This window comes from Castor canadensis, chromosome 2 (genome assembly GCF_047511655.1).
Source record: "Castor canadensis chromosome 2, mCasCan1.hap1v2, whole genome shotgun sequence".
NCBI lineage: Eukaryota > Metazoa > Chordata > Mammalia > Rodentia > Castoridae > Castor > Castor canadensis.
Window position 1 is genome coordinate 164,703,720 of NC_133387.1, and position 13,018 is coordinate 164,716,737.

Genomic DNA, 13,018 nt, shown 5'->3' on the forward strand with positions numbered 1-13,018 from the left:
CTCTGAACATCTTAGGCCTGTGTCCTCAAGATGTTCCCTTCTTGGGCTTCTTACCCTAGATGAAGAACAATATTGAATATAATTGATTTTCTTTATGTGCAACATGCATACTTTAATCTTCTGTGTGTGTGTGTATAACATATATATATATATATATATAGAGAGAGAGAGAGAGAGAGAGAGATGTGTATGCTTGAATTTTCATATATTTGCATATATATACATATGTTTGCATTTGGAAATAAGATTCTGAAAAAGGGTCTATAAGCTGCAAATTCTGGATATGTGTGCAAATAAAGCACAAAGCAAAAGGGGCCAATGTACAAAATAAGTGCAAGAACTCTGGGCCTCATTTCTGTGAATTTGAAATGGAAGGGTAGAACTAATTGTATCAAAGTCCTTTCTACTTATTTTATTTTATGATGATTTTTAAAGATATTTTTTGGAGGGGGGAATGTTCATATGACCAAGATTGTCTGGAGCATTCATCTCTTTCTCATTTATATATTCTTAGGAGGCCTTAGGATTTGGGGTCCTCTTACAACACTGCTAGTTGGTGAGGACTCAGCATTGTTCACCATTTGGGTTGGAGATGGTGGAAAAGAAAGATTTCTCTCCTTCCCAGTTCATCTCTGACACTTAGAACCTCCATAATCCACAACAAACTGTTTTACTTATGTGTGCATGTGTGAATCTGTTCCTATCTGTCTGTATATCTATCTATCTATCTATCTATCCATCTACTCTTTCTTTATCAAGGGTTAGGGCAACTAAGGGAGCAACCATAGCATAAAAAGAATGACATCACTCACTCTCTTCAGAAAGCCCTCTGCTCCCAATAAGCAAAGGCATCTTATAAACCGTCTTTCACAAGAAGGGCACCCTGCACACACTCTTCCCATGCCTGCCCCTGTTCTCCTGCCTGCAGGGCTAGAATGAGGCCCACATTCCTACTCTGTGGGCAACTATTAGTCCCTGCTCTCAGATTGCCTTACTCAGCTATTATCTGAATTTGATACCTCTTACAGCCAGAATAGAACTGATGTTCATCTCCACCTCTTCTCCTAAGTTGTGATAGTTTTCATGATATGAAAGTTATCATGATAGTTGGTGACAACACAGTCCAAAACACATTTATAAAAAAGATGATTCTCCTTTCATCAGGACTATTGTCCCATTATTATGAGGAGAAATAGTGTAGCTTTGTTCTGCTTGCTTAGTAGCTAAGACTACAACATACCCATCAAGTTACACACACTCCCATGTGTTACCCAAACTCACATGCACATACACACATACACATACACACAGTTTTCACAGGTTTCATGCTTGTTTCTTCTGTGGCCTCTGGAATTCCATCCCGCCTTCCACTGGATATGTCAGTTCAGCCTCCATCCAGCAGGTGGAGAGCACACAATCCTTTTGTATCACTTACAGTTTGTTAATTGTAACAATAGGAAAAGTTGGTGTTTTCCAAGGTGAACAAGACCAAAGCAATTTTTTTTTTTTTGCAGTACTGGGGTTTGAACTCAGGGCCTACACCTTCAGCCACTTCACCAGCCCCAGAACTTTTTGTGATGTTTTTTTTTTCAAGATAGTATTTTGTGAAGTATTTGCTTTAGACTGGCTTTGAACCTCAGTTCTCCTAATCTCTGCCTCTTGATTAGCTAGGATTATAGGCAAGAGCCACGAGTGCCTGGCAGACCAAAACAAATTTAACATTGCATGAATTCCTTGCTAGGGTTGAGGATGGTTGGCCATGTCTGTCAAGAGGGCAGTCCTACCGTGTAAGCGTTCTGGCTTGGGAAGCATGTGTGCTTGTTTTGGGCAAAGGCAGAAAGACTCTTTGATATGATTCATTAAGGCGCTGCCAGTTCTGAGACCTGATTTAGTGACACATACAAAAGCAGAAGCCAGGAAGAGAAGTGGCAGATCCTGGGCCTGTCACCTGCCTTATTTGCAATAGAATTTAATAAACAGTGCAGTCATAATAAACCCTGTCCTCAAAATCATCACCAATGTAGAGATGGAGGAGAAATAAAATGCCGGTTATTTTCTACTCAGTTTGCATGGTGAGCTTAGCTTATTTTCTGTGAAACCAGTCTGCCAATAGCTCCAGTAAATCCAAACATCTTTTCTCACATATTCTCATTGCTCTGATTGACTAGTACAACAGTTATTTTAGAGACATTATCCAATTGTATTTTCCAGTTAACCCCAGGAGGCAGGATTCATTTTCCTAATTTTTTGAATGAGGAAACTGAAACTTGGAAAGGCTATGGAAGTTGTCCTAGGCCACCAGCTGATAAGTACAGGGATGGGATTTGCGCTCAGTCTGGTGTACAATGAATGCCAATCCTCAGGCCCTATGCTGGTGCTAGTCTTGATTCCACACCTTCTCAATAAACAGGTCCAACTGACCTATCCCTGGACATGTACTGCCTATGCACTCCTTGTCAGGTCACTGCTGTGTGAAGCACTTCAGCCTCATATCTTTGCAGCCAACATCTGTCCTCATTAACCCCTTTCCTGTCTTGGCATCTTATTCATCATAGTAGCTATTACTTCCTTCTTAGAGTTAATGTCAGCTCTGTATCTATATTTCCAGTTCTCAGTTTCTTCTCCAATTCCAGTCTCTTAGCTCTAATTCTCTCCTGAGCTCCTCAGTTTGGGAATCCCATAGCCATCTTGACAGGGTCCACACTAAACTTACCTTCTTCCCTGCAAAATTCCTATTCATGGAAACTCTGTCCTACGCCAGACTTTGGCTCAAAGTTTGATTCTTCTCTCTCATTTCCTTCTCCATTACAGTAAATGTCATGTCTGATAAAGTCATTCTCTTCCTTTTCTTCCCACAACCACTACTATCAAAGTACAGAATCTCATTCTCCACTGGCTTCACACTGTCACAGTCTAATTGACACCTAATCCTTCGTCTCTTCTGCCTTGTAATTCACTTTAACAATGTTGCCTAAGCATTACTGATGCACACAGCTGATCATATCATTCTCCTCACTCTTGATTTTTAAAATAGATTTTAAATATATGTAAAAATTGACATATAGTAATGGCGCACTTTCATGGAGTACACTGTAACATTTCAAGACATGTAAACAATGCATAATGATCAGGTCAGGATAATTGGCATATCCATCACAGCAGACATTTATCATTTCTTGGTGTTGGAAACAGTCAAAATCCTTTCTACTAGCTATTCTGAAATATACAATTAATTGCTAATGACTCTCTTTTGATAATAAAATTGTCAAAACCTCTTAGACCATCTTTCCAAGTGCTGAATGAGCCAGGGTCAACTCTGTTTTAGTCTTAGTTCCCATTTCTCCATCTTTGCATCCTGCACACTGCTAGTCACATTTGTCCTTGTACAGTCCCTCATCTGCATTGTCCTACACTCTCTCCGGTTGTCACACAATTCCTCTGTCTTTAACATTCTGCTTCTCTCTGGATTTCCAAGTCCCAGAGAGCAGTGCTGAGCAGTAGACCTTTCTGTCATGGTGGATATGTCCCATACTTGTATGCTTCAACAGGAGAGCTATCTGCCACATGTGGCAATTGAGAAGTTGAGATGTCATCAGTACAGCTGAGGGATGGAATTATTAATTTTGCTTAATTTTAATTAACTTGATTTGAATTAGCTACACGTGACTAGTGGCTATTGCATTACATGACACAGTTATAGTTCTGGTAAATTTCCAAAGTCAAAGGCTTTCTTTGAAATTCCAAGTGCTGCTTTCCCTGTCCTGCCCTATGATGCTAGTAATTTTTTTCAAATTTCAGTTATTGGAAAATCTAACTCTCTTTTTCCCCTGGATTATAATTTTCTTGAAGGCAAGAGCCAGTGGTGGTTCCATAATTTTCCATACAGGTACGGCTTAAGGTTACCAGTATGAATTAGCATGACCATATAAAAATCTCTTTAAGAATTTTATATGAAGTTTTACTGATTCATAACAATAACAGCAAAATATCCTGCGTATGTTTCATTAACAATTTATGCAAGATTTAGAAAAATGTCAACTGTTCTGGAAGAAAAAGCATCTCAAAGGGTCACTTCACTGGGATTGGTATTGGAGATGATTAGAGACCACCCCACAAAAGGCAATCTATACCTTGGATTTATTCCCTTTGTTTCCCTCTGTATAGGATAGATTGCTGTACACTGTAAGCATTGGAATGTATCTGTTGAATAAATAAGTTCTTAGTGAAACCTGTAAAACGAGTCCATAATTCAGGGCTTCTGGGGAAAATTTCTCACATAGCCACTTTCCTTTTAGTAGTGCTGGAAATCACCCCCAAACAAGGTGCCCCCATGGCTGCCCTGGCAGGCAGAGCTGGAAGAGCACAAACCCAGTGTCCTGCAATCAACATAATGGGATGGATTATGTGCTCTGATTGGCCAGCGAGCAGACATTAATGACAAGTTAGCAACTGTGTTCAGGTCAATTAATTTATATTTGTATTTTGCAAACTAAAAGTTGCCCTGTTAGATTATTGATTCTTTGTCCCTGTATTCAATTTGTTTTTAATTGCACCATTGCTGGGCCAAGCCCTCCCTCCTGGCAAGCTGGCAATAAATCTGCCACCATCTCAACAATCACAATGAATGTGTCTCTCCATGTCATTATTAATATGTCTCTTGGGTTGTTTCATTACTACGGTTAGCAGTTTATAAGAGGTGGATGGCACACTGCCAGGAGGATTCCTTTTCCCAGGGGCTATTTTGTCATGATGGGATTGATGTTTTCAGGCCTGCATGTGTCAGAGAAAAGGGGGCTGAGATTTAATTTAATATAGCTGGAATCCAAGTTACCTAATCCTCTTTTTTTTTTCTTTATCATAAATAGCTTTAGAAGAAGATATTGTTGAAATAGAGATTTTTACCCTCTCTTCCAATTCTTTGTTCTTCTCATTTCTTTCTCTCTTTTTTATCTTCTTAATTCCTTCTTAATTTCTGTTCAGATAGAACTTGTGCTCTCAAAAACAACATAACAACTACCTGGGTTATCTGCAGTCCCAGGGTAAGTGAGCTATCCATCCCCTGGGAGATAGAGTTTTATTATGGGATTTTTGCTAGCTGAAAGCAGAGGAGAGTTCCCTATGTGTGATATGTGAATGGTGACTAACAAAGCTGCAGAAAAACTGCACCTAGAATGTTACCTAAGTTGAGTTCAATCCTAGAAATGAATAAGCTCTATCTTCTATAGAGATAATCATTAATTCTATAATTGTTATTAGATTTTTTAGTTATTAGACTATTTAGGGGGATGCAAAAATTTTAAATGAATTTATAGCTTGGTAGAAGCTGTGTCCCTGAAATGGCAAGTGGTAAATCTAAATGGAACTAAGTGTCTTGTCCAAAAACTCCACAGTGGCCTAGCATCTGATCCCAGCGGGGAACATATATCATTTCCAAAGCTCAAGTTGCTAGAGAATAAAAAGCTTGCTCATCAGATAAAAAGTTGATAGTCATTTTTTTGATCCAAGATAAAGATTTTGTTAATTTAAAAATAAAAAAAACACACACAGTTCTTGGCCCATAGCTGTCCAGTATAGGTGGAACTAAGCATGTTCAATGAGAAATACATGGACGAGTTTGATACTGGATGTTTCTCTTGAGAAAGAATCTAAAGGAACTGAGGGATGCAGGCCAAAGGAGGTGTGGGACTTGGGCCTGGAAGATTTTGCAAAGAAGGTGGCAAGAGAAAGAGATAGAAGAACTTAAAGATGTAGAGAGCCCCAGAGCTACAGAGGGAGGATGAGATTGAGAATAAAGGAAGTAAAGAAATGGAGAGTGATCAAGAGAACAGGGAAGAGGAGACAGAATTTCAGCCAGTGGCCTGGTGTTCCACTCCACCCACCAAGAGGCAAAGGAGAGGACTTTGAGTCATAAAAGGAATAATCACTGGGTCAGCACCAAAGGCTTTGTTTTCCTTAGGAACTTCCCTCCATCCTAGCATCAACATATGTTGAGAATAAAAAACTTGGGGCCGGTCCTACTAACAATGTACTTTAAGTGTCCACTACTGCATACTGAATTGAAGCACTTTCTTCCAATGAATTCCACTGACTGCTATCATAGCCAAATGAAAGAAAAAAAAAGTAAGGAAAGTCTATTCTTCAGTTTTAAAAGTTAAAAAAAAAAAAGTTATGGCCACAGCACACCCGCCCCCCCAAGTGCCCACTTTCAACACCCCGCTGACATGAGTGTTAGATGACAAGCCTGAGCTCTGGCCTTAGCACCAGCAACTGTTAGCAGGCTCAGAGAAGGCAAAATAGCTACTTGAGGAAAAAAGCTTCCCAGATCTTGGTTCTGCAACAGCAGGGTGGAAAGTGAGGGTACAGGAAAATCAAAGTTCCTTTAAAAAAATTATCACACATAGAGGCAAAATGTCCCCACAGCAGGAAAGAAAGTGGAAAACACACCAAATCAATCACCTTAAAAATAAGGCTTAAAATCTTCTACTGCATAAGATGTAGGTGGGGGGGAGGGAAGAATGGGCCCAACAGCTTGGAAATGTTTTATTAAACTGCATGCTGACTGCCACAGCACATACAGGAAAATGCAATTAAGGTCAGGCTATTAAAAAGACGCCCAAGGATAGCTCTGAGAAAGACCAGGGGGCAAGCAGCAGGGGCCAAGGCAGCTTTCAAAGGAAACTCACTTTGAAAAAGTACCAGGCAGGAGATGGAAGCACCTTAGACCTCACAGCCCTGATGTGAGATCTCACAGCCTCGTTTCCATCAGAGGAGGTGAAGATGGTGGCTACAGGTGGAGAAAAGAGGCCCAGATGTGGTCCTCAGCAGGTTCTTATTGGCACCCGATGTCCAAGGTTCTATCCTAATTTTGGCTACAATATCCTTGGCTCCTGTTTTAGGCTAACATGTTCCTAACATGTGTTCAGGGGGCAATGATATGTCAATCTAAAGTCACTTGCGTATTACTGTGGGTGCATTCTTCTGAGGAAAGAAAACCTAGGTGCCTTTGAGACCAAGGTGTTATCCTGCCTTGCTACCAGATGCCATCTGGTTGGTATCTGCTGACTGTGAGTTGGCAGCTGGGGAGGGTACAAAGCACCTGTGGGAGGGACAGGGCTGTGCTGACCAATCCCTTAATGAGAGGCTGGTTTTCTCACTAGTAAGTCCAGAAGAGATGAAGAATGGGTCAGCAGATGGTGTCCTGTTCAGGGTCTTCACCAGGTCATGTAGTACTCAGCTGGTCGTGGGAGGTCCAGTATGATGATGGCCATGCTAGAGTTTAGACATTAACTGTCCCCCAAAGGACTCTGTGCTCTTGGAAGATGGTGGGAACTTTAGAAGATGGGGCCTAGTATGAGGTTTTAAAGGTCATTGGGGGGTATACCCTAAAAGAGGGTTGTAGACCTCAGTCTTTCTCTTTCTCTTCACTTTCTGGCCATGGGGTGATCACTTTTTGCTCTGCTACACACTCCCTCCATGTCCCAAAACAACAGAATCACTCAAAAACTGTAAGCCAAAATAATCCTTTTTCTCTTTATAATTTGATTATTTCAGGTATTTGCTATACTGACAGAAAATTGCTTAACACAGACCACTGCCTTCTCCCTGCCTTTCAAGGAGACTTACAGTGTCTCACTCCTGCCTTCCCAGGGCAGAGCCCTCCCCTTGTCCATATCTGTGTTAATGGCATTGGTGGAGTCTGTGATCAGAAGACTTCCAAAATCTTTGTGTCCCACGTGGAAGAATCCATGTCAGGACATATGGGAGTAAATGGAGTTTATTAAAAGTTAGGGAAAGGAAATATAAAAGGGAGCATGGTGGGCCCAGGTGGAATCTGGAAGCAGAGGCCTGTGTTACTTTTCTCTAGGTGCTTTAAAAACTTATGCTAGGGATGGAGGAACCAGGTGATTCCCATCTAATAGTCAATAAGTGGGGAGGGGCATGAGTGGTCCCTGGGTCAGGTGAGGGCAGTCTGAGCCGACCCTGGGCCAGGGCATTGTCAATCATATATTTTCTAGGAGTCCCAAACTTTCTCTAACTCTAGTCTGCCTTACCTAGAGGTGCCACTTGAGCTCAGGCCTTCCAAGTTCCAAAGCCCATCTAGATGACTGTGCCACACCATGCTCTGATCACTACATGTCTGACTTCCCCACCAAAATAAAAGAATAATTAAGATGGGGACAAAGCCATTACCTCCTTGTGAATGAAAATGTTTATCTCTATGAATAGTTGAGAACTAACCTGGATTAGTTGCTCAAACATGCTTATTAAGTATGTCTGTCATGTCATGAATAATCAATAAGTATTTAATGATAAAAAGGATGAAAATATTTGGTTGAAGTGAAGTGAAACAAATTGATTTAGGTCTATATGTGCATGCCAAAGCAACCTGAAAATGATATAATATATATATAGATATATATAGATATATACAGTAATATATCTATATATATTACTGAAGTGTGTGGTTGATGTGAGTGAATTCTTTCTAAATGACACATAATAATTGTACATATTTATGGGGTACAATGTATGTTTCAATACAGGCACACATGCATAATGATCAAATCAAGTTAATTAGCATATACATAGTCTCAAACGCTTATCATTTCTCTGGGGCAGATCATTAAAGAATCTCCCTTTTAGCTGTTTGGAAATATGCAATACATTATTACTGACTATAGTCTACTACACTCTGCAGCAAAATAACTGTAACATTGTGCCCCTTTGATAAGTGTCCCCCCACTTTCCCTCCCCCACTCCCAAGTCTTTGGCAACCACTATTCTGCTCTCAACTTCTATAAGGTCAACTTTTTAGAAGTCCACATATGAGTGAGACCATGCAGCATTTGTCCTCTGTGTCTGTTTTATTTTGCTTGACCTCACTCCTGATTCAGGAGGAGGAGTACGGGTGTGCTCTTGTGCTGATTGGAGGGGTCCTAGTTCTTGCTCTCATCCTACCAACCCACCACCTATGTTTGCAGTCCCACCCACATGCACGTTGCCTTTTGTTAGAGATCCAATGGTATCACCGTGGCTGAGCAACCGCTCGGTGTGTCTTCAGGACATACATCCTACCTGGTTCTTTTTTTTTTATTTATTGTTTTATTATTCATATGTGCATACAAGGCTTGGGTCATTTCTCCCCCCTGCCCCCACCCCCTCCCTTACCACCCACTCCACCTCCTCCCTCTCCCTCCCACCCCCTCAATACCCAGCAGAAACTATTTTGCCCTTATCTCTAATTTTGTTGAAGAGAGAATATAAGCAATAATAGGAAGGAACAAGGGTTTTTGCTGGTTGAGATAAGGATAGCCAAACAGGGAGTTGACTTACATTAATTTCCTGTGCATGTGTGTTACCTTCTAGGTTAATTCTTTTTGATCTAACCTTTTCTCTAGTTCCTAGTCCCTTTTTCCTATTGGCCTCATTTGCTTTTAAGGTATCTGCTTTAGTTTCTCTGCATTAAGGGCAACAAATGCTAGCTAATTTTTTAGGTGTCTTACCTATCCTCACCCCTCCCTTGTGTGCTCTCGCTTTTATCATGTGCTCAAAGTCCAATCCCATTGTTGTGTTTGCCCTTGATCTAATGTCCGCATATGAAGGAGAACATAATGATTTTTGGTCTTTTGGGCCAGGCTAACCTCACTCAGAATGATGTTCTCCAATTCTATCCATTTACCAGTGAATGATAACATTTCGTTCTTCTTCATGGCTGCATACAATTCCATTGTGTATAGATACCACATTTTCTTAATCCATTCGTCGGTGGTGGGTTATCTTGGCTGTTTCCATAACTTGGCTATTGTGAATAGTGCCACAATAAACATGGGTGTGCAGGTGCCTCTGGAGTAACCTGTGTCACAGTCTTTTGGGTACTGCCTGGTTCTTTTTTATTCCCACTTTCTGCTGCAGAGATCTGTGGGATCTGAGGAGGGCAGCTCAGTGAGTGAGAATGGGTTCTCCCAAGGTTTAGCAGAAACATCAGCCACAAAGTGCCAATTGTGGTTGCAGCAAGAGTAGTTTTATAGACTTCTCTGACTTTAGGACGGGGAAAACAATTTCTAGGTATAATACAATTTGGAACATGCTCCCATTTTCCTCAAAAACTATTGCTTTGCAGTGATTTTCTGTCTCTGGTGAGTAAGTTGTCCCCAGGCTGCAGCTACTGTGGATGAAAACGATAGCAGAACCACCTTGGCAGCATTTGCTTCTCACTGAGGATTTGTTTATTTACATGAGAACTCTGCTTTTCTCCTTCACTTTATTACATTCTAAAGTTTTCTCTTGTGCTTTCTCTTCTTTTCCAGTTTCTTAATCCTTCCCTCTGTAAACAAGCAATGCTCAACTTTTTCAGAAGGGAAGACCTCTCTGGAAGGCCTGAGGGCCAGGCCAACTCTGCCAGTGCATTTGCATACATTTATATTTAGTTGGCCTGCAAGCATGATGATTATGCACAGGTCTACACTTCTCAGTGAAAAGATTCTGTTTGGATTCAGGAACAACTTTAAGTTCCACAGAACTCTGTAGGTAATGATTTCTTTTCCAGAGAAGAATGCGCAGGTGTGATTTATGATCACATTGATGGGTCCAGGTGTCAGAGGGATGACCCCAAGTTCCAAAGTCATCTAGCTGGGTTCCTGCCTTGCTGGCTGTCACTTCTCCTCCAGTATCACCTTGCACACAGGTGAAAAGTTGAGATGTTGCTTCTCAATTTTAATAGTATGCCCTCTGGCAAGCCACTGGAGCTCTCTCCTCATGGAGACTGTTTCTTAAGTGTCTCAGCTCCTCTTAGTAAAGTCAGCACATCTCTTGCTGAAATGAGTCTGTAGACCACCAGCCAGATTGCTCTTTCCTTCTGTGATGAAGCAGAGTCTGAGCCCCAGACCCTGTTTGTTCCTTCTGAGCAATGTAGAGTCCTTCGGTGGCACAATGTTGCCGGCAAGAGTGTAGTGCTCCCTCCTGGACGGTAATTACACAGTTATAAAAATGTGGTGAGTCAAAATATGTAGGAAAATACTCCAGTAACCATTACTGAGGTATAAGGATTAACCTTTCAGTATCTGTTTCATGCTATATAAAATTCAGGTGTAGAAGTAGATGGTCTCTGAAATCCATTCCTACTCTGAAATTCTAGAGTTTCATTTGTGCTGTATACCATTTGTGCTACATTATCTGTTTTTCTACAAATAGATTTAAAATTACGTAAGTATATATAATATACAGACTTATTTCAAAGCATATCTATTATTTCATGTATTCATTTGCCATATATTTATAAATATCTAAGTGAAAGTAAATCCAATGAGGATTTGCTGATCATCATTTCTGCATTTAGCCCTTTGATGCATACTGAGGGTAAATATCACACTTTTCGTCACACATCTGGAGGGCAAGATTGGCTGTGCCCACCTGAGCACATACATATGCATTGTGGATGATAGCTGACAATGATGTTTACTCCACAGAATTAAATTGAACCCCATTCTAATTACAGTGTTTGCATTTATTTATTTATTTATTTTTGTGGTACTGGGGCTTGAACTCAGGGCCTTCACCTTGAGCCACTCTTCCATCCCTATTTCTTTGTGAAGGGTTTTTTTTTTTTTTTCTTCAAGATAGGGTCTTCAAACTATTTGCCCAGGTTGGCTTCAAACTATAATCCTCCTGATCTCTGCCTCCTGAGTAGCTAGGATTACAGGTGTGAGCCACCAGCACCTTGTGCATTTATTTTATTTTTAATGGGGAATAAGAGATTAACGATGGAAAGGATAGTCACAATTACAGAGTTTTCTTACTTTTAATTTCACATTTAATGTGAAAAACGTTACTTTTATAAATATTGCATCAGGTGAGAGCCGATCTAATAGTTAGCCTTAACCTAAACATCCTAAGCTATTCTGGGTAGGTCTACATCTGGATATCCAGCCACCACTTCTAAAGAAATCAATAAAATTGCTTACTTATTTATTAAAAATCAATAATCTTCATGATATATTAGAAACTGTAGGGGAGAGTCCAAGGAAATTTTCATTCTTGAAGGGACACAAACATAAATTCATGAAACAATTATTGAAAATTATTTAAACTGAGAAACAAGGCCCACCCATGTCTGTTTTACTTTCCAAGTAGGCTGACTTGATATGTTCTCTGAAGTGTCTTCAGGATACCTCATAGTCAACACATCTAGAATTGAACTCAGACCTGGTCTATACCCCATGTTCATTTTCCAGTGATTGACACCGCTGTGTATCTAGGACCATGAGCCAGAAACCTGACCATGGTCCTACATACTTCTTCCCTTTATCCCCTGTAGCCAATGGTACTATCACAATCTGCTTGGACTGCCATCACAAAACATCACAGGTTAGGTGAGTAAAACAACAGAAATTTATTTTCTCATAGTTCTGGAGCCTGGGAGTCCATCCATGACAACTATGCCATCCGGCTGGTTTCTGGTGGAGACTCACTCTTTGACTTGTTGACTGTGTCTTAGTGCTCTGTCTTCACATGGCCTTTTTCTGTGCATGCAGGAGAAAGATCTCCTCTTTCCTCTTCCTCTTCTTGGAAAGACACCAGTCCTATCAGAATGGGACCCTGTACTATGATCTTATTTGACTTTAATTATCTCCTGTAAGGCTCCATTGCTAAATATCATCACATTAGCTTATATTTTAAAATTTGGGGAACAGCATTCAGAATAGAACAGGTACCAAATAAGGAAAATCCAAGTTTTTATAGCTCAAGAGCTTAGTGGCTTAATGCATAAAACTCTATTGCTTAGATATATGTTCCAATTGTTGGGTAGGTGGAAGAGGGCAAAGGGTCATATCCCATGCTGTCATTCAAGAAGAGAAGTTGATGGACTTCCATCTTCAAAACATGGTGATAACAGCAACTTTAGTCAGAGACATCTAACAGGCATACTGGAGGAGAGTAAAGACCAAACATAAAAGGTATGTTTCTTTGGGATGGGTGATTTTTGTTTATTTAATGTTTTTGATGATACAGGCTTCTAACA

At 40.5% G+C, this 13,018-nt stretch overlaps 1 protein-coding gene across 7 annotated transcripts in view; it reads left to right on the forward strand.

The window, feature by feature from the left end:
- Nucleotides 1-13,018, forward strand: part of Opcml (opioid binding protein/cell adhesion molecule like) — a 1,098,377-nt gene that overhangs the window by 883,152 nt on the left and 202,207 nt on the right. The gene's annotated exons all lie outside the window — the stretch shown is intronic.